Source organism: Scyliorhinus torazame, chromosome 20, assembly GCF_047496885.1.
Source record: "Scyliorhinus torazame isolate Kashiwa2021f chromosome 20, sScyTor2.1, whole genome shotgun sequence".
NCBI classification, from domain to species: Eukaryota; Metazoa; Chordata; class Chondrichthyes; order Carcharhiniformes; family Scyliorhinidae; genus Scyliorhinus; species Scyliorhinus torazame.
The window spans coordinates 107,785,996-107,807,527 of record NC_092726.1 but is presented as its reverse complement, the minus strand read 5'-3'; the positions used below and the strand labels follow the sequence as shown (position 1 = coordinate 107,807,527).

Below are 21,532 nucleotides of genomic sequence, written 5' to 3'. Positions count from 1 at the left end.
CCAAATAACACTACCTCCAGAAACCCACCCTGATCACCTCCACCAGCTTCTCAATAACAGAACAACCAGAAATCCATTCACATCATCTCCAATATCTTCCCAATAACGCAACCTCCATAAATATATTCACGTCACCTCAACTAACTTCCCAATAATACAACCTCCAGAAAAACATCCTGATCACATCCACAAACATCCCAATAACACAAAGTCCATAAACACATCCATATCACCTCCAATAACTTCCCAGTAACACAACCTGCAGAAACCCATCAGCTCCACTAACTTCCCAATAACACAACCTCCAGAAACACATCCACATCACCTCCACTAACATCCCAATAACACAACCACCAGAAACCCATCCACATCACCCCCACTAACTTCCCAATAACACAAACTCCGGAAACGCATCCACATCACCTCCACTAAGTTCCCAACAACACAACCTCCAGAAACCCATGCACTTCGCCTCCACAAACTTCCCAATAACACAACCTCCAGAAACACATTCACTTCACATCCACTAACTTCATAATAACACAACCTCCAGTCACCCATCCACATCACCTCCATTAACTCCCCAATAACATAACCTCCAGAAATCCATTCTCATCACCTCCACCATCTTCCTAATGACCCAAACACCAGAAACCTATCCTGATCACCTCCACTAACTTCCCAATAACACAACCTTCAGAAACCCAACCACATCACCCCCACTAACTTCCCAATAACACAACCTCCAGCAACCCATCCACATCACCTCCACTAACTCCCCAATAACACAACCTGCAGAAACACATCAGCTCCACTAACTTCCCAATAATACAACCTCCAGATACCCCTCCACATCACCTCCACTAACTTCCCAATAACACAAACTCCAGAAACCCATCCACATCACCTCCACTAACTTTCCAATAGCAGAACTGGACATGGAGTGAAAATTAACTGTTTTCACTTTCGTTGGAAACGGTATAAATTATTGTATGAGACTGTGGAGAATTTCAATCACAGAATGAGAACATTGATATTGAGATGGTGCCAGATTGGGAACCAATGTAGATCAGTGAGCAGAGGGACAGTACGTGACTGGTATTGAGTGTGGGTTAGGATATGGACAGCAGAGTTGGGGGTGATCTGTGTTTCATGAAGATTTGTAACATCAATTGGGTGACTAGAATTTAATCATTTAATCGCAATAGTCGAGTCTGGATTTGACACAGACACAGATGATGTATTATTCTGCGGCTGTGATGAGGCGATGGCAAGTGGGCAGGATTGGGAATAGAAAGAACATCTGGATATAAATAATTTCAGTGTCAAAGGGAGCGCGGAGATTGTGACCCCAGTCTCCGATTTCAGCCAGAGAGTGGTGTGTGGATACTGGATAGGGAGTGAGATTCGTGACTGGAACTGAAGAACATGCATTCAATCTTTCCAAGATGGAAATGATCAGAGCAATAATACATTTAAAGTAGATTATACAATGAACAACTGGATAGTGAGACTTACCAGGGACACCGACAACAGCCAGGAGGGGATAATAACCCGCCTGAATTATCCAGAGTACAGCTTGGATCCAACCTGCTGAAAGGAAAGGATCTCGAGCAATCCAATCAAGACCTTCGGAAAAACTCCTGTCCATTGCTGTGACGTTCCTGTGGATAGTTCCCAGATTATGATCCATTGCTGTAACGTTCCTGTGGATAGTTCCCAGATTATGATCCATTGCTGTAACGTTCCTGTGGGTAGTTCCCAGATTCTGATCCATTGCTGTAACGTTCCTGTGGATAGTTCCCAGATTCTGCTCCATTGCTGTAACGTTCCTGTGGGTAGTTCCCAGATTCTGATCCATTGCTGTAACGGTCCTGTGGGTAGTTCCCAGATTCTGCTACCTCCTCTCGGTCTCTCTGGAGGCGCTGATCTCTGGCAGTGTTGGAATTGACGCTCCCGCTGACAGTTTGGGATAACACAATGAAAGGAATCTCTTATTAATAGCAGAGACAAACCCTCCAGTGACACGGTTAGATCCAGAGAGACAAACATTAATCACAGGCACTAAACAAACAGGCTCAGTTAACCCCTTTCAAACCACTTTCAATCCAACACTTTTTATATCACAATGAAATAGAAAATTAGCCGGGTCTGGATTGGCTGTGTGACAGTGACTGAGGGATGGAGTGTGGAAATAGTGGACACACTGACCCTGATACTCAATCCTCATTGATACCTGAGTGGTTCCAGGAGACTGGGGCATTTTCAATGTCCCATTCTGTTTATAAAAGGAGAGAGAGGGATAAACCCTGGAGGGACAGAGCAGTCAGTATTATGATAGTCACCAAGACATTTCTAGGGGTCAGGCTGGGCAACAGGAATATTGCTCCTTCGCGAGGAAATGGTGTTATGTGACCAGAAACACGGCATCATTCGTGGGAACACATCGCATGTTGTTATTGCAGTTATATTTCAAAATAACTGGAGGATTAATGAGGGAACTGATATGAATTTATGTACTGGAACATATTGTGATCAAGTATCATTTATTAGAGTTGTTATCGAGTCCCAAAGCCGTGGATTAAAGGGTCTGTGACAGTGAGAATGTGATATTGGCTGAGAAACAGAAAGCAGAGCGAAACGATGAATGATAGTTATTCAGACAGGAGGGGGGAGACATTGATGTTCACTCGGGGTCCACATGAGGACAATTGCTCTTCAAGATACAATTCACTGCGTTAGGCTTCAATGGAAAGAATTTCAACATTCACAAATGACAGACACTCAGCAATGACACAGTGAGCAGGGTAGCAGCAATCTTCAGCAGCATGTTCCCAGATCTGTGAAAGGGAGGGTCACGGGTAAAGTACATTTAAATCACTGTCGTGTGGGTGATGCATAAGGGAGGAGGGCTGAGGACAGGAAATATAAACTAAACGGGACAAGTTTAAAAAGTGTACAGGAAGGGAGCGGGTACATGTCTACACTTTGCACTGGAAGGTCATGGTGATAAGATTGGAAAAACCTCAGAAGATATTTAACTTGAGCAATAGAGGCGGAGACTCCTAAAAGAGGGATGTTCGGATCATAGAGTCATCGAAGTTCAGAGCACAGAAAGGCCATTCGGCCCATCTGGACTGGGCAGGTCAAAAACAACCACCTGAGTATTTGAATCCCACTTTCTAACACTTTGCCAATAGCCTATCGAGTTATAACTAGTTTTATAGAGAGGTCCATAGCTGAGGAATTGCATCTTGTTCTGCCGCTAAATATACAAAAGGATGTGAGGATCTTGGAGACATAGCAAAGGATTTCATAGAATTTACAGTGCAGAAGGAGGCCATTCGGCCCATCGAGTCTACGCTGGCTCTTGGGAAGAGCACCCGACCCAAGGACCACACCTCCACCCATCCCCATAACCCAGTAACCCCACCCAACACTAAGGGCAATTTTGGACACTAAGGGCAATTTAGCGTGGCCATTCCAACTACCTTTCACATATTTGGACTGTGGGCGGAAACCGGAGCACCCGGAGGAAACACACGCAGACACGGGGAGAACGTGCAGACTCTGCACAGACAGTGACCCAAGCCGGAATCGAACCTGGAACCCTGGAATCCTGGGGCTGTGAAGCAACAGTGCTAACCGCCATGCTACCGTGCTGGATATTTAATGGAGTGTTGTCAGGGATGGAGGATTTCAGTTAAATATGGGGATTAGTGAACTGGAATTGTAATCTGTAGATCAGTTTAAAGTAAAGAGCAATTTCACAGAGGACTCCAAATTAGGAAGGAGTTTAAAGAGAGTGAGCAGAATGGGTTCCACTGGAACTAGCAATAGTAACAAGATTTACAATAATTCATCAAAGACGGTTGGGACATTTAATACAGAGTTGTTAGAATCTGGAATACACTGTCTGAAGACAAGATGGGAGCAGTTTCAATTGAAAGTTTCACAATGGAATTAGATACACACTGACAGGGGATGCTCATAATCTGGAATACACTGTCTGAAGACAGGCTGGGAGCAGTTTCAACAGTAGATTTCACAATGGAACAGGATAATGAACATACCGGGCTACAAAGCGAAGCTGAACAGAATGTCCAGCAGCAGCGCCCCCTCCCTGATGAGCTCAATGCATTCTATGCTCGGTTCGTGCAGGACACCATCAAAGCGCTGCCGACTGTCCCAGCAGCCCCGGTCACACCAAACACAACGTTACACCTTCCTAAATCAGATCGGCGAACTTAGAAGTGAACCCTCGGAAGGCGACGGGCCCGGACGGTGTCCCTGGTCGTGCACTCAGATCCTGCGCGGACCAGCTGGCAGATTAGTTCAAGGACATCTTCACCCGCTGCATACTCCGCTCCGAGATCCCCACCTGCTTCAAGAAGACCACCATCATGCCTGTGCCAAAGGAGAGCCGGGTAACGTGCCTCGAGGACAATTGTCCACTGGCTCTGGCATCGAACGTAATGAAGCGCTTCGAGAGGTTGGTCATGAGACACATGAGCTCCATACTCCCAAAATGCCTACATCCACTGCAATTCGCCCATCACCGCAGCCGGTCCACAGCAGACGCCATCTCCATGGCCCGACACATGGCTCCGCATTCAACACCATAATCCCAGCCAAGCTCATATCAAAGCTCTAAAACCTAGGACTTGGCTCCTCTCTCTGCAACTGGATCCTCGACTTTCTGACCCACAGACCACACTCAGTAAGAATAAACAACACCTCCTCCACAATAGTTCTGAATACCGGGGCCCACAAGGCTGTGCCCTTAGCCCCGTATTATACTCCCTACTCATACACGACTGCGAGGCAAAATCTGGCTCCAACTACATCTGAAGGTTTGCTGACGACGTGACCATAGTGGGCCGGATCTCGAACAACGATGAGTCAGAAAACAGGAGGGCTATAGAGAATCTAGTGGAGTGGTGCAGCGACAACAATCTCTCCCTCAACACCAGCAAAACTAAAGAGCTGATCATTGACTTCAGGAAGCAAAGTGCTGTACATACCGCTGCCAGCACCAACTGGGCCCAGGTGGAGATGGTTAACAGTTTCAAATTCCTAGGTGTGAAATCAGCAAGAATCTGTCCTGGTCCACCCACGTTGACGCAACGTACAAGAAAGAACAACAGCGCCTATACTTACTCAGGAAACTAAGGAAATTCAGCATGTCCACATGAACTCTTACCAACTTTTACAGATGCGCCATAGAAAGCATCCTATCGGGATGCATCACAGCCTGGTCTGGCAACTGCTCGGCCCAGGACTGCAAGAAACTTCAGAGAGACGTGAACACCACCCAGTCCATCACGCGAACCTGCCTTCCATCCATTGACTCCATCTACACCTCCCGCTGCCTGGGGAAAGCGGACAGCATAATGAAAGATCCGTCCCACCCGGCTTACTCACTCTTCCAACGTCTTACATCGGGCAGGAGTACAAAAGTCTCAGGACATGCAGTAACAGACTGAAAAACAGCTTATTCCTGCTGTTACCAGTCTCCTAAACGAGAGGGGAAAGGTTTAAAGGAGATATGTGTGGAAAGTTCTTTACGCAGAGGGTGGTGGGTGCCTGTGACGAATGTGATATAAAATAGTTACTTTAGAGATATTAGTGACTGTAATGTAGAGATAGGCCAGTCTCATCCTGGTGAGTTCACAGACAAAGGATTTCAGACCGCATGGCAAAGCAAGGAGGAGGTGTGTCCACCAAAGGAGGAGAATCGGATGCTGGGTAATAGGGGCCAGAGGAAGGGATTGGAAGTGAGCCAATTAGAGTGTATGGCTAGGTCAGGAGGGGTATAGGATGACCTATGGAAATCGTGTCTGTGAAACTTGATGCCATTTGTGTTATTAGTAGAGATCTCTTTGTCCTACAGACTCACTTGATTCCAGAGGTGTACGAAGCAAGATGTGCTTTGTACTTGCTGTGAATTGAGAAAGGCTTGCAAGCCAAATAAAATAACTAATGCTGTACCTGCAAATCCATCTCAACTTTTATTGAGGCCAGACTGACGGGTAAAGAAATTTGTATTTTGTCATTTGGTGCCGGAAACCCGGGATTTCTCAAGACGGTTCTGACCAACCGCGAAATCAGAATTAGACTGATTATCAAGAGGGAGAGAGGGAAGAAGGGGCCCACAATGTATAGCTAGAAAATGACCGCGCATTGCTTTTTCCCCTCATCTTATCGTCTGATTAGTCTGGTCACTCGCGGTTGGTACGGAAAGATCATCTTGACGAAATCAAAGGTCAGTCTGGGGATTAGCAAATTAAACTGATGGGATGTCATAAATGATAGTTCAGTTTAGGGTTAATTGTGTTGTTGATGACTGATGTGACTTCAGCAGATGAGGGTTCAGTTAAATAAGTGTTTTTAAATCTGAAGATGGTTCAACTCCATGTGTGAGTTCTGATTCAGCTTGGGTTAGGTTATGGGTTGATGCGACATCTAAAACAGATGGTTCAACTCCATGTGTGAGTTCTGATTCAGCTTGGGTTAGGTTATGGGTTGATGTGACATCTAAATCTGAAAATGGTTCAACTCCATGTGTGAGTTCTGATTCGGCTTGGGTTAGGTTATGGGTTGATGTGACATCTAAAACAGATGATTCAATTCCATGTGTGAGTGTTTTAAATCTATAGTTGATTAAGCTAAAATTGTACCCTTGGACTGTAGTGGCGAAAAACGCAGTTCTGAGGACTAGTTGAGATTGTGGGGAATTGCTTGGATAAATTTCATAACAAAGAACATCCATAGAACTGGATGCTGCATGTTAGTTAAAGCAGAAGTCTCTCGAAGGGTTAACAGCAGCAGCCAAAGTTAAAGACGACAGACAGTGCTTCTCACTCAGACCTTGTGATAACAGCAGCAGCCTGTAGTGTAATCGGATACCTTTCCTTTGAGTCAGTGAACTCCAGCAAAGTTACGTTTTGAATTAATTAAAGGAAACCAGTGGGTTTCTCCACCTCTTTGATAAAAATTATTATTTTCGAAAGCAATTGATTGAAATTGCCAGAATCTTAAGTTTTACTTACTTGAAATAATGTTTATCTCATTTTATTTGTGAATTAATAGAAACTTAAAGAAACTCACTGACAACATTTCAAAAAGTGTAAATCTGGAGATGACAGTTGACTTTGCTCCGGTATACATCACCGCAGCTAACTGCTCCCTCATTGATAGCAGCCAACATTTTTGAGAATGTAAGAAAAACTTGTTAAAAGAAAAATATTTAAAATAAACAATTAATTAAGTTGTAAATGTTATACAAGTTTGTGTTGAGCAAATCGTAAATTTAGTTCGGAGTTGAGATCAGAGCTAAGCTTGCAAGTTGCAGTCATTCAATTTGAATTTTCAAACATTTTAAGTTTTAAAAGAACACTGTAAAAAGAACAATTGCCATTGGTTATAAATAAGCAAATAAAAAACTATATATATTAAAAAAAAAGAAAGAGCCAAAGTATGAAAGCTAAAGAGTTAATTAGATTATGGAGACAATATTGTCAAGAGGAAAGAGATAGGATCATGTTATCAAGTTGGCAGGACAATGCCCTTAAAATGGGAATTCCAATTAGTGAACAGGGTTAAAAAAAAAAACATTACAGGTCTTGAAAAAGGAATGTGCATTCAAAAAAAAACGCGCAAGTAAAGACATGAAAGGCACGAGTCAAACAAAAGATGGGCTACGTAGTTCAATGGCTGGCCTTGAATTGACAGAAAATGATCAATTCGATGATTTAAAAATGTCAGTAAAAGTTCCGACTGCACCTGTAGCATTGTCTGCACTAATTCCAGAACCACCAGTGTATAATAATTTATATCCAGTCACTGCTCCCCAGATTCCAATCATGCCAGTAACTCCAGTCCTTTTGGTTGATAGCGTGGGCCCCGATTTGCCATCTTCACGATCAGTAGGGGAAGAGGAACTCTGTTCCGCAAGCCCAGTTAGCTCTAGGACCCGATCTCGGACAGCGAGAGAAGGGCTTGATCCTAACCAGAAACAATTAAGCATACCACCTAAATCCCTTCAGACCAAGGGGAAACCGCAAATTTCGAGAACAAAGGGAGATGCCAGGGATGATTCTGAAGAGAAAGAACTCCCTCTAGTGACAGGGAGGGACGTCGAAGTCTTGGAAGAACCAGAGGAAATAGCTAGAGTGCCCCCTGGTGAGACTCGGAGACAGTTGCCGATTAGGAAGATACCAAACCTTGACGCAGTGACTGCCGGGGCCCAGCCCACGATAGACGTTTATTTCCCATGGACACCCAGTGAGATGATGGCTATTATGGCTACAATCCCAGATAGAAAAAATCTCCTGCTGCTTTCGTGGATTCCCTGAGAACTACCATCACAATTTATCACGCTGATTCTAGGGACCTCTGGGCCCTAGTCCAGCAGGTTCTAACCCCAGCAGAGTACCGCAATCATCTTAATCACTTGAATTATGCTAGCCAGGCCACACTTCAGCAAGCCCATGCGTTAGACGACGATAGACGGACACAAATCCTGAATGCGTTGAATAGCACATTTCAAAAGCCCATAAATATTTCTGCTATCTTAGACCTAAAACCTAAGAAGATTGAAGAGCCAGAGGATTTTCTGGAACGTTTTATGAAATCTACCATGGGCAGTCAGGCGACTTGCCATATCCAAAGGGTCAGAATTCCCCTCAATATTGTGCTATGTTAATGCATTGCCTACCACCTTCTGTGGCTACTGCCGTGAAATGTAATAACATGAATTGGACAGAGAACGACCCTTCTCAGATGGCAAGGGCAGTCAGATTTTATTGGAAGGAGGGTGTAGGCCAGGAAGGAGGCTCAGTTACAAAGATTAAGACTGAGTATGTAATGAAAAAGGATGATCTGCGACCCCAACCAGCGGCAGAAACGGTGGCTTACCAGCTGGAGCCCCAATATTGTGACTTTGGGTGGGTGGATCAGCGAGGGGGAGGATATCAAACCCACCCAAAGGGACCCTCAGCTCCTTTTTATGGCCCACCGTATGCACCAACAGTTTTACAACCGCCACCCCCTCTGAGGGGCCATTGGTCTACTGGGAGAAGAGGACGGGGCAGATATAGAGGGAGCAATGCATGTTTTAATTGCGGCCGTGCAGATCACTGGCAACAGGAATGCCCCTTTAAAAGACAGGCAGCAGAAGGAGGGGGTACCCACCAAGGGGAGGACAGACGAGATACACTGACTTCTCCCAGGCAAACCCTTTCCCAACACAGGATTGACTAGCTAATTTAGTCATAAGGACTCTCCAATCGGTCAGGGAACCTATTATCTCTCTGCAGATAGGAGATGAACATCACCCATTTGTAATCGACACTGGAGCAGCCATGTCTTCTCTGCTATCAGTACTTCGACTACCACTATCTGACCACACGCAGCATTTGTCGGGGTTCCAAGGACAGGTGTGTGAGTATCCTATTTCTGAACCTGTGACAGTCACTTACGAGAATAAGTCTGCAGATCATCAGTTGTAGTGACTACTGGATTGGACTGTAAATTGTTGGCCCGAGATTTACTGTGTATCTTCCAGCTACAGCTAGAGTTCGGAGACGAAGGGGTAACGGTCCAATCATGGAGGATGAGAAACAGTGCTATATTTCTATCACACCCCAGTGGCGGACGTTAGACATTGAACATTCACTGCACCACGTTACCCTGGCATTTGACAAACAGGGAGTTGGAGGACAAATACCAGCCATTAATTGGGACCGAATGGCCAGTCAAGGTTACAGCCACAGTCACGGGAAAAGAAGGTAAAGCCGATTCTGTTACAATACCACCACATTTATGGCCACAGTCAGCTTCGGTAAGCCCTCATATTACACGTCAGGTCCACGACCAGTACCATGCCAGGGATTTGGGGCCTATGGTAAGGAGGGCAGTGGATCATTCAGATCCAACAGAGTACGCACGTCAAGTCATGCCAGACGGCTGTGCCATAAAATATTTTGAGGTCCCTGAAACAATTAACACTCGACTGCAGCCCCGTCGATGGACAAATTAATCCGAGAGCTGTTGCAACAGGGTATTTTGGTCCTTTGCCAATCAGAATGTAACACCCCCATACTTGCTGTGCCTAAACCAGCCAAGCCAGACCAGTACTGATTAGTACAGGATTTACGTTCAATCAATGCCTTCGCACAGCCGTTACATGCTCTCACTCTCCAACAGGATATTACGGTGCATCGCTCCCACTCGGTCATCGCACTACTGAGGAAACTGCAGACTCAGCATGTTACCGCAGCTCGTCAGAATAGGTATAAGATATACCTTTTGAACAATCCACGTCTGACATTTAAACACTGTACCACTATCAATCCAGTCTGTTTTCTTAGTGGTCCTCCTGTCCATGAAGACGCACCTGGCCACGGCTGTTTAGCCTTGATTCAGGAAACTACCACAATAAGGGACGATTTGAGTGATATTTCATCAGAACAACCTGACATGATTATGTGTGGTCAAATATCCCACCGGGGATTAGTTAATGCCCTACTACAGGCCCTCCTTATGCCCGCGCAGATTTCCATCATTAAATGCGCTGCCCACACAAACGGTAAGACCCCAGTCGACGTTGGTAATGAACAAGCAGATTGTGCAGCGCGGACAGCCGCGCAAATTCAGCAAGTGATGGTGACTAAAATGTTAAGTCAGACTAAACGTTCTGCTATAAATAGGTCTGCCTCTGACAAGCCAATGCCAACCATCCAAGACGTCATAAGGTTACAGGAGGACGCTCCTGAGAATTATAAACAAATGTGGGAACGGTTGTGCATATGATTCTGTTTCCTCTTTATGGACCACGCCAGCACATCAGACTTGTATGCCTGATGTACTGGCTTTATGGGTCATCGAATGTGTACACTTTGCAACTCATTGTGGGGCTCGGGGGACTAGTGATTTGTTGCTGGACACTTGGTGGCACCCTAAAATGCAAGGGTTGGCCCAGAGTATCAGTAATCGGTGTTTGATTTGTCAGCAATATAACACCGGCAAAGGTATCCCTTGTGGGATGGGGCAAACCCCGTTGCCCAGTGGTCCCTTTGAGACGCTACAACTGGATTACATTGAGTTGGAAAGGTGTCAATGTTATAAATATGTTTTGGTCATTGTGGATGTGCTCAGCAGATGGGTCGAGGCGTATCCCACTATCGATAATAAAGCTGCTACTGTGGTTAAAGTTTTGATGCGGGAAATCATTCCCCGGTACGGTATACCAGCTCAGTTAAGTTCTGATAATGGGCCTCATTTTATTGGACAAATTAACAAGGAGTTTTTCTCCCAGTTGGGCATACGCCAGCAGTTACACTGTGCTTACAGACCGCAGGCGGCTGGGTTGGTTGAGAGACACAATCAGACCCTCAAAACTAAATTGGCTAAGTTAAGAGCGGACACGGGACTGACATCGCTTGAGTTGCTCCCCGTTGCCCTCTTAGAGCTGCGGGTTACACCTGCTGGACCAGCCTAGCTCTCTCCTGCCGAGATTCTTTATGGCAGGCCTCTTAGAACTCCCTGGGGCCTGCATGCTTCCAGACTGGTTCGGTTTCACCATATGACTGAAGAGATGACCACCTATGTTCTCGCCCTCACTCAGGTGCTCAAGGAGCTCCATGGCCAGGTCCGCGCGGCTCAGCAGCCATTGCCCCCAGTGCTCAGCTCACTTTCAGTCCAGCCCGGTAGTTATGTCCTGGTCAAAATTTGGACTAGGAAGGGGTCGGAGCCGCGATGGGACGAGTCATTCCAAGTTTCCCCTACCACCCCCACAGCAGTTAAAGTGGAGGGGCGGAGTGCTTGGGTCCACCTCCATCACTGTAAATTGGGTCCACCTCCACTACTGTAAAAAGGTCGGTGACTAACCTGCCTCCATTCCTCAGTGCTATTTTACAGGTGTGGAGCATGATGGGGTGGCTACGCACCGCCAGTGTGATCTTCGGCCTCACCTCGCTTGGCGTGTTATTCGCGACGGACATGGAAAAGGGAAATATTATCTACATTTGTAACCCCAACCAAACTACAAGGACATTTCATTTATGCAAAGGTGATGTTCTTCGCTGCCCCCATAAACGAGGACATGGTCTCGACTCATGGAAGGTCATCAAGTTCACGGACAATGCAGGACTCATGAAGCAATTGCACCGGTCCCGGCGATGGGAAGGGAACATTATATGGACATTGCCTTGTTTTTGGAGTACATGTAAATTTGATTTTGCATGTGTTAAGATTGGTGCGATAAAGGTAACATCAGACCGTCAGGGGAGCGTAGGAAGAGGTTGTGAGAGAGAGAGGGGGAATAGAGAGAGGATGGGGCGTGTGAGAAGGGAAGTACAGTTAGAACGTAGGTTATCAGGGGATACATTTAATTTAGTTAAAGGCCAAACTTAGGAAAACCCGGGTAGTATGAATCTCTTCTACCAGATTTACCACCGCTTGTATGGCCACGGACGGGTTGTCTGCTACCTGAACCCCGCAGCGGGGTCTAGGTTATTTTCTGTTTCACCGCTTTGGGGCACTCCCCAAACGGTGGTTCATTGTCAGCGTTCCGAGCCACTGCCCGAGCAAGTCACTCTTCCTTACGATCCGGGTTCAGCACCACCGGCTATTTGCCTTCCCCTTCCTCGGGATAATTCCCACTCACAGTATGATAGGTTGCAACGGTGGAGGGCGTATATACCTAGCCACTTCGCTCCCAATAGGGATTCCCGGTCGTACGAGAAGTGTTTCAGCAGTGAATGATACGGCTGTTTGCTGGTAGAGGTGGAAACGAATATAACATGTCTGTTCCCCACCTGTACGGACAGGAGGTGTCATATCACCCAGGCGTCTGGCCAATGCGTTTGTTACAACACCACCTGCGTTCCATTGAACGCCGGCCTCCAGCTCCATTGTGGCTGGGCGAATGTCTCTCATATCACTGTTGGGACTAGGGCTTTCCGCATTGCTAGGCGGCCCGAATGGGAGTTTCGAAGCTGGATAAACTGGGCTACTGGGGGATCCTTACGCAACCGATATACTGATTGTGATGCTAGCCTGCACACGGAGCAAGGACACTACTTTTTATTTAATGGCACAGCGACCAATGTTTTGTCACCCCCATTTCTCCGCCAAATTGCTATTGGGACTCTAGTACCGACCACTGTCGCCTGCCGCTCGGCGTGGATGCTGCATAATCAGCGAGCACGCCGGGCAGTCTCAGCTGAATTCTGCGAGAACTGGAAAAAACCTCAGGTTCTCGCACCCAACCGGGGCCACTCAGCTGGGTGGGGGATTCTGAGCGTCTTGACACTGGGAGGTGTGGGGGGTTCCTTGGCTGTCAGCAATAGGAATTATTTTATTTGTGGCCTTGCCATCTTGGGAAATGAAACCTTGGGAGCCCTCGGGGCAATAACCAAGGAATTGTCTCAGCTGAGGTTGTTTGCAATGCAGAACCGGTATGCTCTTGACTATCTTCTGGCCCATGAGGGTGGGGTATGCGCCATAGTACAGGGCAAGTGTATCATGGGAGTTCAGGACTTGACCGCTAACATCACTAAATTTATGGATCACATACGGGATCACCTGGACGGAATGCGGGATCCTGGCGCTTGGGGTAACTGGGGATTTGGAGGTTGGAAGGACTGGTTGATAAAAATGGCCATGTATTTAGTGGTGGCTATCGGCTGCATCTTTGTGGGCCCAGCCATCCTTAAATGCGTGATGGGTAGAATGCGGGGTGCACTGGAACACATCAACGCCCCTAAAATCTTGGCTGTCAAAATCCATGAGGATGCAGCAGATGAGGGGGGGGCGGCTATGCCAGGAATTGGAAATGCAGCGACGGATCCTTTTAGATGAGGGACCGTAGCTATGGATTGATAGTTCGGTTATCATGGAATGATAATAGGAGGAAATGACGAATGTGATCTAAAATAGTTACTTTAGAGATATTAGTTACTGCAATGTAGAGATAGGCCAGTCTCATTCTGGTGAGTTCACAGACAAAGGATTTCAGACCGCATGGCAAAGCAGGAAGAGGTGTGTCCACCAAAGGAGGAGAAAAGGATGCTGGGTAATAGGGGCCAGAGGAAGGGATTGGAAGTGAGCCAATTAGAGTGTATGGCTAGGTCAGGAGGGGTATAGGATGACCTATGGGAATCGTGTATGTGAAACTTGATGCCAGTTGTGTTATTAGTAGAGATCTCTTTGTCCTACAGACTCAGTTGATTCCAGAGGTGTACGAAGCAAGATGTGCTTTGTACTTGCTGTCAATTGAGAAAGACTTGCAAGTCAAATAAAATAACTAATGCTGTACCTGCAAATCCATCTCGACTTTTATTGAGGCCAGACTGACGGGTAAAGAAATTTGGAATTTGTCAGGAGCACTGGCAGCGCTGGCTGTGGGGAGGGCACTGGCAGTGCTGGCTGTGAGGGTGTGGGGGTGCACTGGTAGTGCAGACTATGGGGCTGGGCGGGGAGCACTGGCAGTGCTGGCAGGGGGGTGAGGAGCACTGTCAGTGCTGGATGTGGGGGCGGGGGGTGGGGGGGGGTGGGAGGAGCACAGGCAGTGCAGGTTGTGGGTAGCTTTACTCTGTATCTAACCCCGTGCTGTATCGGTACCGGGAGTGTTTGATGGGGACAGTGTAGAGGGAGCTTCACTTTGTATCGAATCCAATGTTGTATCTGTCCTGGGAGTATTTGATGTGGGCAGTGTAGAGGGAGCTTTGTGTCTAATCCCGTGCTGTACCAGTCCTGGGAGTGTTTGATGAGGACAGTGTAGAGTGAGCTTTACTCTGTATCTAACACCACACTGTACCTGTCCTGCGACTGTTTGATGGGGACAGTGTAGAGGGAGCTTTACTCTGTATCTTACCCCGTGCTGTACCTGTCCTGGGAGTGTTTGATGGGGACAGTGTAGAGTGAGCTTTACTCTGTATCTAACCCCGTGCTGTACCTGTCCTGGGAGTGTTTGATGGGGACAGTGTAGAGGGAGCTTTACTCTGTATCTAACCCCGTGCTGTACCTGTCCTGGGAGTGTTTGACGGGGACAGTGTAGAGGGAGCTTCACTCTGTAGAACATGGGGAATCTTTGTTATACTATTCCAGAGGGCTTTGGAAGCTCAATCATTGAGCATGTACCAGACACAAATCGACTGTGTGTAGTAACATAGGAATGAGTGTGTGAGTGTGCGTGAGTCTGGTCTTGCCAAGATCTGTTTGAATGGTGGGTCAGGCTCGATGGGCTGAATGGGCTGCATCTGCTCCTATGTTCCTTTGTGTCTTAAATGCAAACACACACTCTCAGATACACACACACGCATGCACACAGTGGTTTACTGAATATCTTCGTCATTTAAGACAATTTGATCGAATGCTACACATCCCAGTTTGCCAACGACACCAAACATTAGACAGCATTGTAAGCAGCATAGCTGGGAACATCAAACTGCAGATAGATATTAATGTTTTGTAAGTAGACACAACTGGTGGACATGTTTCAGTGTAGGGAAATATAAGATAATGCACTTTTGACTTGGAAAGGATAGAACCGTGTTCTTTATAAATGATGAGAAGATAGAAACAGTGGAAGTTCAAAACGTACAACATTTCTGGGTGATAGGATTGAGGCATCAGCTAAAATAGTTCTGTTTCAAAATTTAATATAACCTGTCTCTTCTGTGGAAGCTTTCGGAATCTCTGTGGAATTTACCTTTTGCAGTCAAGTGTTAACAAGTGTATGGGAACTGAAGTTTGATTGAGATATTCCTGTATTCTGGAAATCTGTCCGATCTATTTAGGGATAGGAAATGGATTGATTATCAAAGGATGCAGTTGTTTGTTAACTACATCAGACTGTGAGGCTTGAATGTTCACAACTTCCATGTGCTGAGAGAAAGGATTGATTAACCAAGGCCTATTATTCAAATACTTCAGACAAGTGACACAGCAGGATCCCACACACAGCAATGTGATCCTGTCAGTGTGGGACAGGCAGGTGAGCAGGGGGTGGGGGACATGTTCCTTCCCTTGACTGCTATATTCTTTCTCCCATCTCCCTTCACCACCACGCCAACCCCTTAACAGCACTGGTATTCCGAGTCTGGAGACACATCCGCCCTCTGAAAGGTAAACTCCCCTCTTCTAACTGGGAAACCCACTGCCCGGTCCATGCGGGGACTTTTTAAAATCGCCCTCCCAGCATTCGTATCTATTCTTTTCCCAAATCAAGGAATACCAGGAAGGTGTGCTGGAGGCTCCCCATTGCAGTTTGTGGGATGGTTTTCAATGATTGAAGGTTTATAGAGACACAAAGAAGCTGGAGAGAGATGGACAGATATCGGCAGAACGCTGGGGAGACAGAGAGAGAGAGAGAGATACAAGAATGGAAAGAAGGCAGAAAGGGAGAGAAAGCCTCTTTTCAATACCTCCCTCTGTCTTTCTCCCTCTCTAACCTCCATCACCCCCAGAGAGAGAGAGAGAGAGAGTCAGACACAGGAATCTCAGAATCACAACCACAGCAAACTGAATTCAAATGGCCCCCTGCTGATTTCATTTCACCCTCATATTTATGAGTCGGCCTAAAATACAGGCTTCATTCCAGAATTATACGCACTTCAAGTTAAGGGACTGTAATTCCACGCCATCAATGGATTGATTTTAAAAGTGACCCCACTGTTGCTAATTTTGTGAATTCTGCAGGCAACCTGTGCACAGAGAGATCCCAAAAATGATAACACTTTCATTATTGAGTTCAGAATTTCACATCGTGGATTTCTCTATCTCTCTCTTTCTCTCTGTTTCTCCATCATTGCGGCATTGTACACACTGACGGAAGTATTGATTGCACAGTAAGATCCCACATGCAACAATGTGATCCTGGCTGAATATCTTCCTCAGTCGTCTGTGAAAACAGTTCAGCAACTCCCTCATTCCCATGACTTTAAAATTTGAGACCTTCGAACCCACTTTGCAGTCCGTGTGCTTTTTTATTTTAAGAGCTGTGATCTCAATTGCTTTGCGGGCAAAGGCCACAAGCCTGTGCGTGAACAGCAAGATCCCACAGCAGCAGCAATGTGAACCGAACCAGGCGGGATGCTGTCTTTCCTCTTCCCGCCCCCTCTCACTCCTGCTACGAGCCCTATTCCCCCCTGGATGTAAAGCCCTTCCTCTCCCATCAACCTGTGTGTGGGGATTTGACCAAGTCTAAAGAACTCCCTTCAATCCTCGGAAAGAGTTAAACTGCCTCTGCCTCTTGGAACTAAGAAAACCCTTTTTAAAACAAAATCCATTGGTACACAGAAAGATCCCAGAAGGTGCAGTCAGCAGTGTTGTGTCGTTTAAAATAGCCAACAGGATATATGGAGAGTGAACGGGGCTCAGGCAATGAAATCAAACCCCCCCTGCCTTTCGGGACACCCAGATTTTAAAGAACCCCGGTTATTTTGGGTTCATAAACAAAATTTAGACAGCTTCATATTACAGATTTTTAATTCGCTCTTTGTCACCCACCAAAGAGTCAATATGTTTGTGTCTAAGTGCAAGGCCGGGGCGTCAATAAAGAGACAACACACGTGAGTGCGGCCTGTGGAGTAGGCCTCAGTCCATCCAATTGTCCTCTGGAGAATAGCCCTTGTCCAAAGATTCCTGCCTTCATTGCAGTCTTCAAAATTCAAATTTCTGGGGAAAAGAGGGAGAAAGTTAACTGAAAGACAGGAAAACGTGACACTATTTGATATAGCGAGATCCCAGGATCCGCTTTTCTGTTACACAAACTCTCAGCAATGATCAAACACAAAAATGGTACAGCTTTCAACCAGAGGCTAAAAAAAGATGACAATTGGCCCATTCCCTTATGTTTCTCTCTGTCTCTCGGTCCCTCACTCATTTATATTTCTGTCTGCCTCCCTCACTCACTATCCCTCAGATATTAAAATTACACCTCAGTCAGGGTAATAACCAGACACAACTCACCCTGGGTGAAGCCTGCAGAACAGGCCTCAGCCAGTGCGGAGTTCAAATACTATTGGGAAATGATTAGAAACAGTATTGGTTGAGATCTCCTCCGAGATGGGTGTACAGACCTACCCCCTGACTTTCTGTCATGAATGTTTTCAGTCTGTTCGCTGCGATGGTTTGCTAAAGATGTGACTTCACAGGAGAGGTCAGAGGCATGTGTCCTGTCTATGATCATGTTACTTCAGGGCACAGCAACAGATCCACACTGTCAGCATTAAAAACTCCCAGGACAGGTACAGCATGGAGTTCGATACAGAATAAAGCTCCCTATACACTGTACCAATCAAACACTACCAGGACAGGTACAACATGGGTTTAGATAGAGAGAGCAGAGATACAGAGATGGAGAGGCTAACAAAATATATTCATTTGAGAATTTGAAATTACATTTAACACTGCCAGCAAAGGTACATCATGGGGTTAGTTACAAGTTGCACATCCCTCTATAGTGTCCCCATCAAACACTCAAACGTGGGGTACAGCACGGGGTTAGATACAGAGTAAAGCTCCATCTACTCTGTCCCTATCAAACACTCAAAGGACAGGTACAGCAGGGAGCTAGATACTGCGTAAAGCTCCCTCTACACCATCCCCATCAAACACTCCAGGACAGATACAGCGCAGGGTTAGATACAGAGTAAAGCAAACTCTACAATGTCCCCATCAAACACTCCCGGGACCGATACAGCACGGGGATAGATACAGAGTAAAGCTCCCTCTACACTGTCCCCATCAAAAACCCCCAGGACAGGTACAGCAGGGGTTAGATACAGAGTAAAGCTCCCTCTACACTGTCCCCATCAAACACTCCCAGGACAGGTACAGCATGGGGTTAGATACAGAGTAAAGCTGCCTCTACACTGTCCCCATCAAACACTCCCAGGACAGGTAGAGCACGGGGTTAGATACAGAGTAAAGCTCCCTCTACACTGTCCCCATCAAACACTCCCAGGACAGGTACAGCATGGGGTTAGATACAGAGTAAAGCTCCCTCTACACTGTCCCCATCTTTTGCTTTGTTTAATTGGGTGGTTACGAGTTGCAGTTCAGGAAAGGCCCCGGGTAACTGACACACAGCAGGATCCTACAGATAGCACTGAAACCAGCTGCCCCAGACCCTGGGAGACATTTTCAAACGGCCCTCCGAGCATTCCATACCTCCCAGCATTTGTTTCTTTTTTTTCCCAAATCAGGGTGTACCCAGAAGTGTTTGATTGGACTTTCACAAGGAACCGTGACATTAATTACAGTAAAACACGGGCACTGTGCGATTGGGAGATTAAACTGCACCCCCGCCCCCCAATCGCAGCCTTTTTCATTCCAGCCCCTTTGTGAGGGCGGAATTGAAATCATAGAATTTACAGTGCAGAAGGAGGCCATTTAGCCCATCGAGTCTGCACCGGCTCTTAGGAAGAGCACCCCACCCAAGCCCCACACCTCCAGCCTGTCCCACTTTAGCCCCAGAACCCAGTAACCCCACTTAAACTTTTTGGACACGAAGGGCAATTTAGAACAGCCAATCCATCTAACCCGCACATCTTTGGACTGTGGGAGGAAACCGGAGCACCCAGAGGAAACCCACGCACACACGTGCAGAACCCGCAGACAGTGACCCAGCCGGGGATCGAACCTGGGACCCTGGAGCTGTGAAGCAACTGTGCTAAGCACTGTGCCACCGTGCTGCCCAGAGGGAATGTCCTCTGAAAGGTTTCTGTCTTCCCGTTTGTAATACATGTCCCACCACACTGGACATGTTTAATATTTGTAATTCCAGAGATCCATCCCCGTCGCCTCCTCTCAGTCAGCCAATTAAAGATTTTTCTCTCCCACTAGCCCCACCCTCCTCTTTCCCTCAATCTATTTCCGGACACTGTGGCGCTGTGAGGGCTATCAGGTGGAGGAGGGAGGGAGGGGGAGGGGGGAGGGCAGAGTATGTGTACACAGCAGGATCCCACACAAACCTGGGTATGGCCAGATACAAAGCGATTTTTAAGTGCGGATTGGGGTTGAAGTCCCCTCTTTTCCTTCTCCCCTCTTTTCCTCTCCTCTCCCCCCCTCTCCTTCCTCCTCCCCCCCTCTCCTTCCTCCTCCCCCCCTCTCCTTCCTCCTCTCCCCCCCTCTCCTTCCTCCTCCCCCCCCCTCCCCTCTCCTTCCTCCTCCCCCCCCCTCCCCTCTCCTTCCTCCTCCCCCCCCCTCCCCTCTCCTTCCTCCTCCGCCCCCCCTCCCCTCTCCTTCCTCCTCCCCCCCCCCCCTCCTCTCCTTCCTCCTCCCCCCCCCCCTCTCCTTCCTCCTCCCCCCCCCCTCCTTCCTCCTCCCCCCCCTCTCCTTCCTCCTCCCCCCCCTCTCCTTCCTCCTCCCCCCCCTCTCCTTCCTCCTCCCCCCCCTCTCCTTCCTCCTCCCCCCCCTCTCCTTCCTCCTCCCCCCCCTCTCCTTCCTCCTCCCCCCCCTCTCCTTCCTCCTCCCCCCCCTCTCCTTCCTCCTCCCCCCCCTCTCCTTCCTCCTCCCCCCCCTCTCCTTCCTCCTCCCCCCCCTCTCCTTCCTCCTCCCCCCCCCCTCTCCTTCCTCCTCCCCCCCCTCTCCTTCCTCCTCCCCCCCCTCTCCTTCCTCCTCCCCCCCCTCTCCTTCCTCCTCCCCCCCCTCCTCCTTCCTCCTCCCCCCCCTCTCCTTCCTCCTCCCCCCCCTCTCCTTCCTCCTCCCCCCCCTCTCCTTCCTCCTCCCCCCCCCTCTCCTTCCTCCTCCCCCCCCTCTCCTTCCTCCTCCCCCCCTCTCCTTCCTCCTCCCCCCCCTCTCCTTCCTCCTCCCCCCCCCTCTCCTTCCTCCTCCCCCCCCCTCTCCTTCCTCCTCCCCCCCCTCTCCTTCTCCTCCCCCCCCCTCTCCTTCCTCCTCCCCCCCTCTCCTTCCTCCTCCCCCCCTCTCCTTCCTCCTCCCCCCCCTCTCCTTCCTCCTCCCCCCCCTCTCCTTCCTCCTCCCCCCCCCTCTCCTTCCTCCTCCCCCCCCCTCTCCTTCCTCCTCCCCCCCCTCTCCTTCCTCCTCCCCCCCCTCTCCTTCCTCCTCCCCCCCCCCCCTCCTTCCTCCTCCCCCCCCCTCTCCTTCCTCCTCCCCCCCCCTCTCCTTCCTCCTCCCCCCCCTCTCCTTCCTCCTCCCCCCCCTCTCCTTCCTCCTCCCCCCCCTCTCCTTCCTCCTCCCCCCCCTCTCCTTCCTCCTCCCCCCTCTCCTTCCTCCTCCATCCCCCCTCTCCTTCCTCCTCCCCCCTCCTCTCCTTCCTCTTCCTCCTCCCCCCTCCCCTCCCCTCCCCTCCTTCCTATTCCTCCTCCCCCCTCCCCTCCCCTCCCCTCATCGCCCCCCCCCCAAATAAAATAACCACAAATCAGCTTGGGATTCTCAAACCCATTTATTAGAAGATTCAATACACAAATAAATTATTGGAATGGGAGAGATAGAAAGCTGGAGGGACAGAGACAGGGATGTTTAACCCCAAACCCACCCCTCAGAAATCCTTCCAACCCCA

General features: G+C 48.1%; 1 long non-coding RNA gene across 1 annotated transcript in view; it reads right to left on the bottom strand.

Annotated features, from left to right (window-relative positions):
• The window catches only part of LOC140396766 (uncharacterized), a 434,860-nt gene extending 417,262 nt beyond the window's left edge, over positions 1-17,598 (bottom strand). The window contains exon 1 of the long non-coding RNA XR_011936632.1: positions 17,580-17,598. This is a non-coding gene — a long non-coding RNA (uncharacterized lncRNA). The remainder of the gene's footprint in view (positions 1-17,579) is intronic.
• Between the last annotated feature and the right edge of the window lie 3,934 nt (positions 17,599-21,532).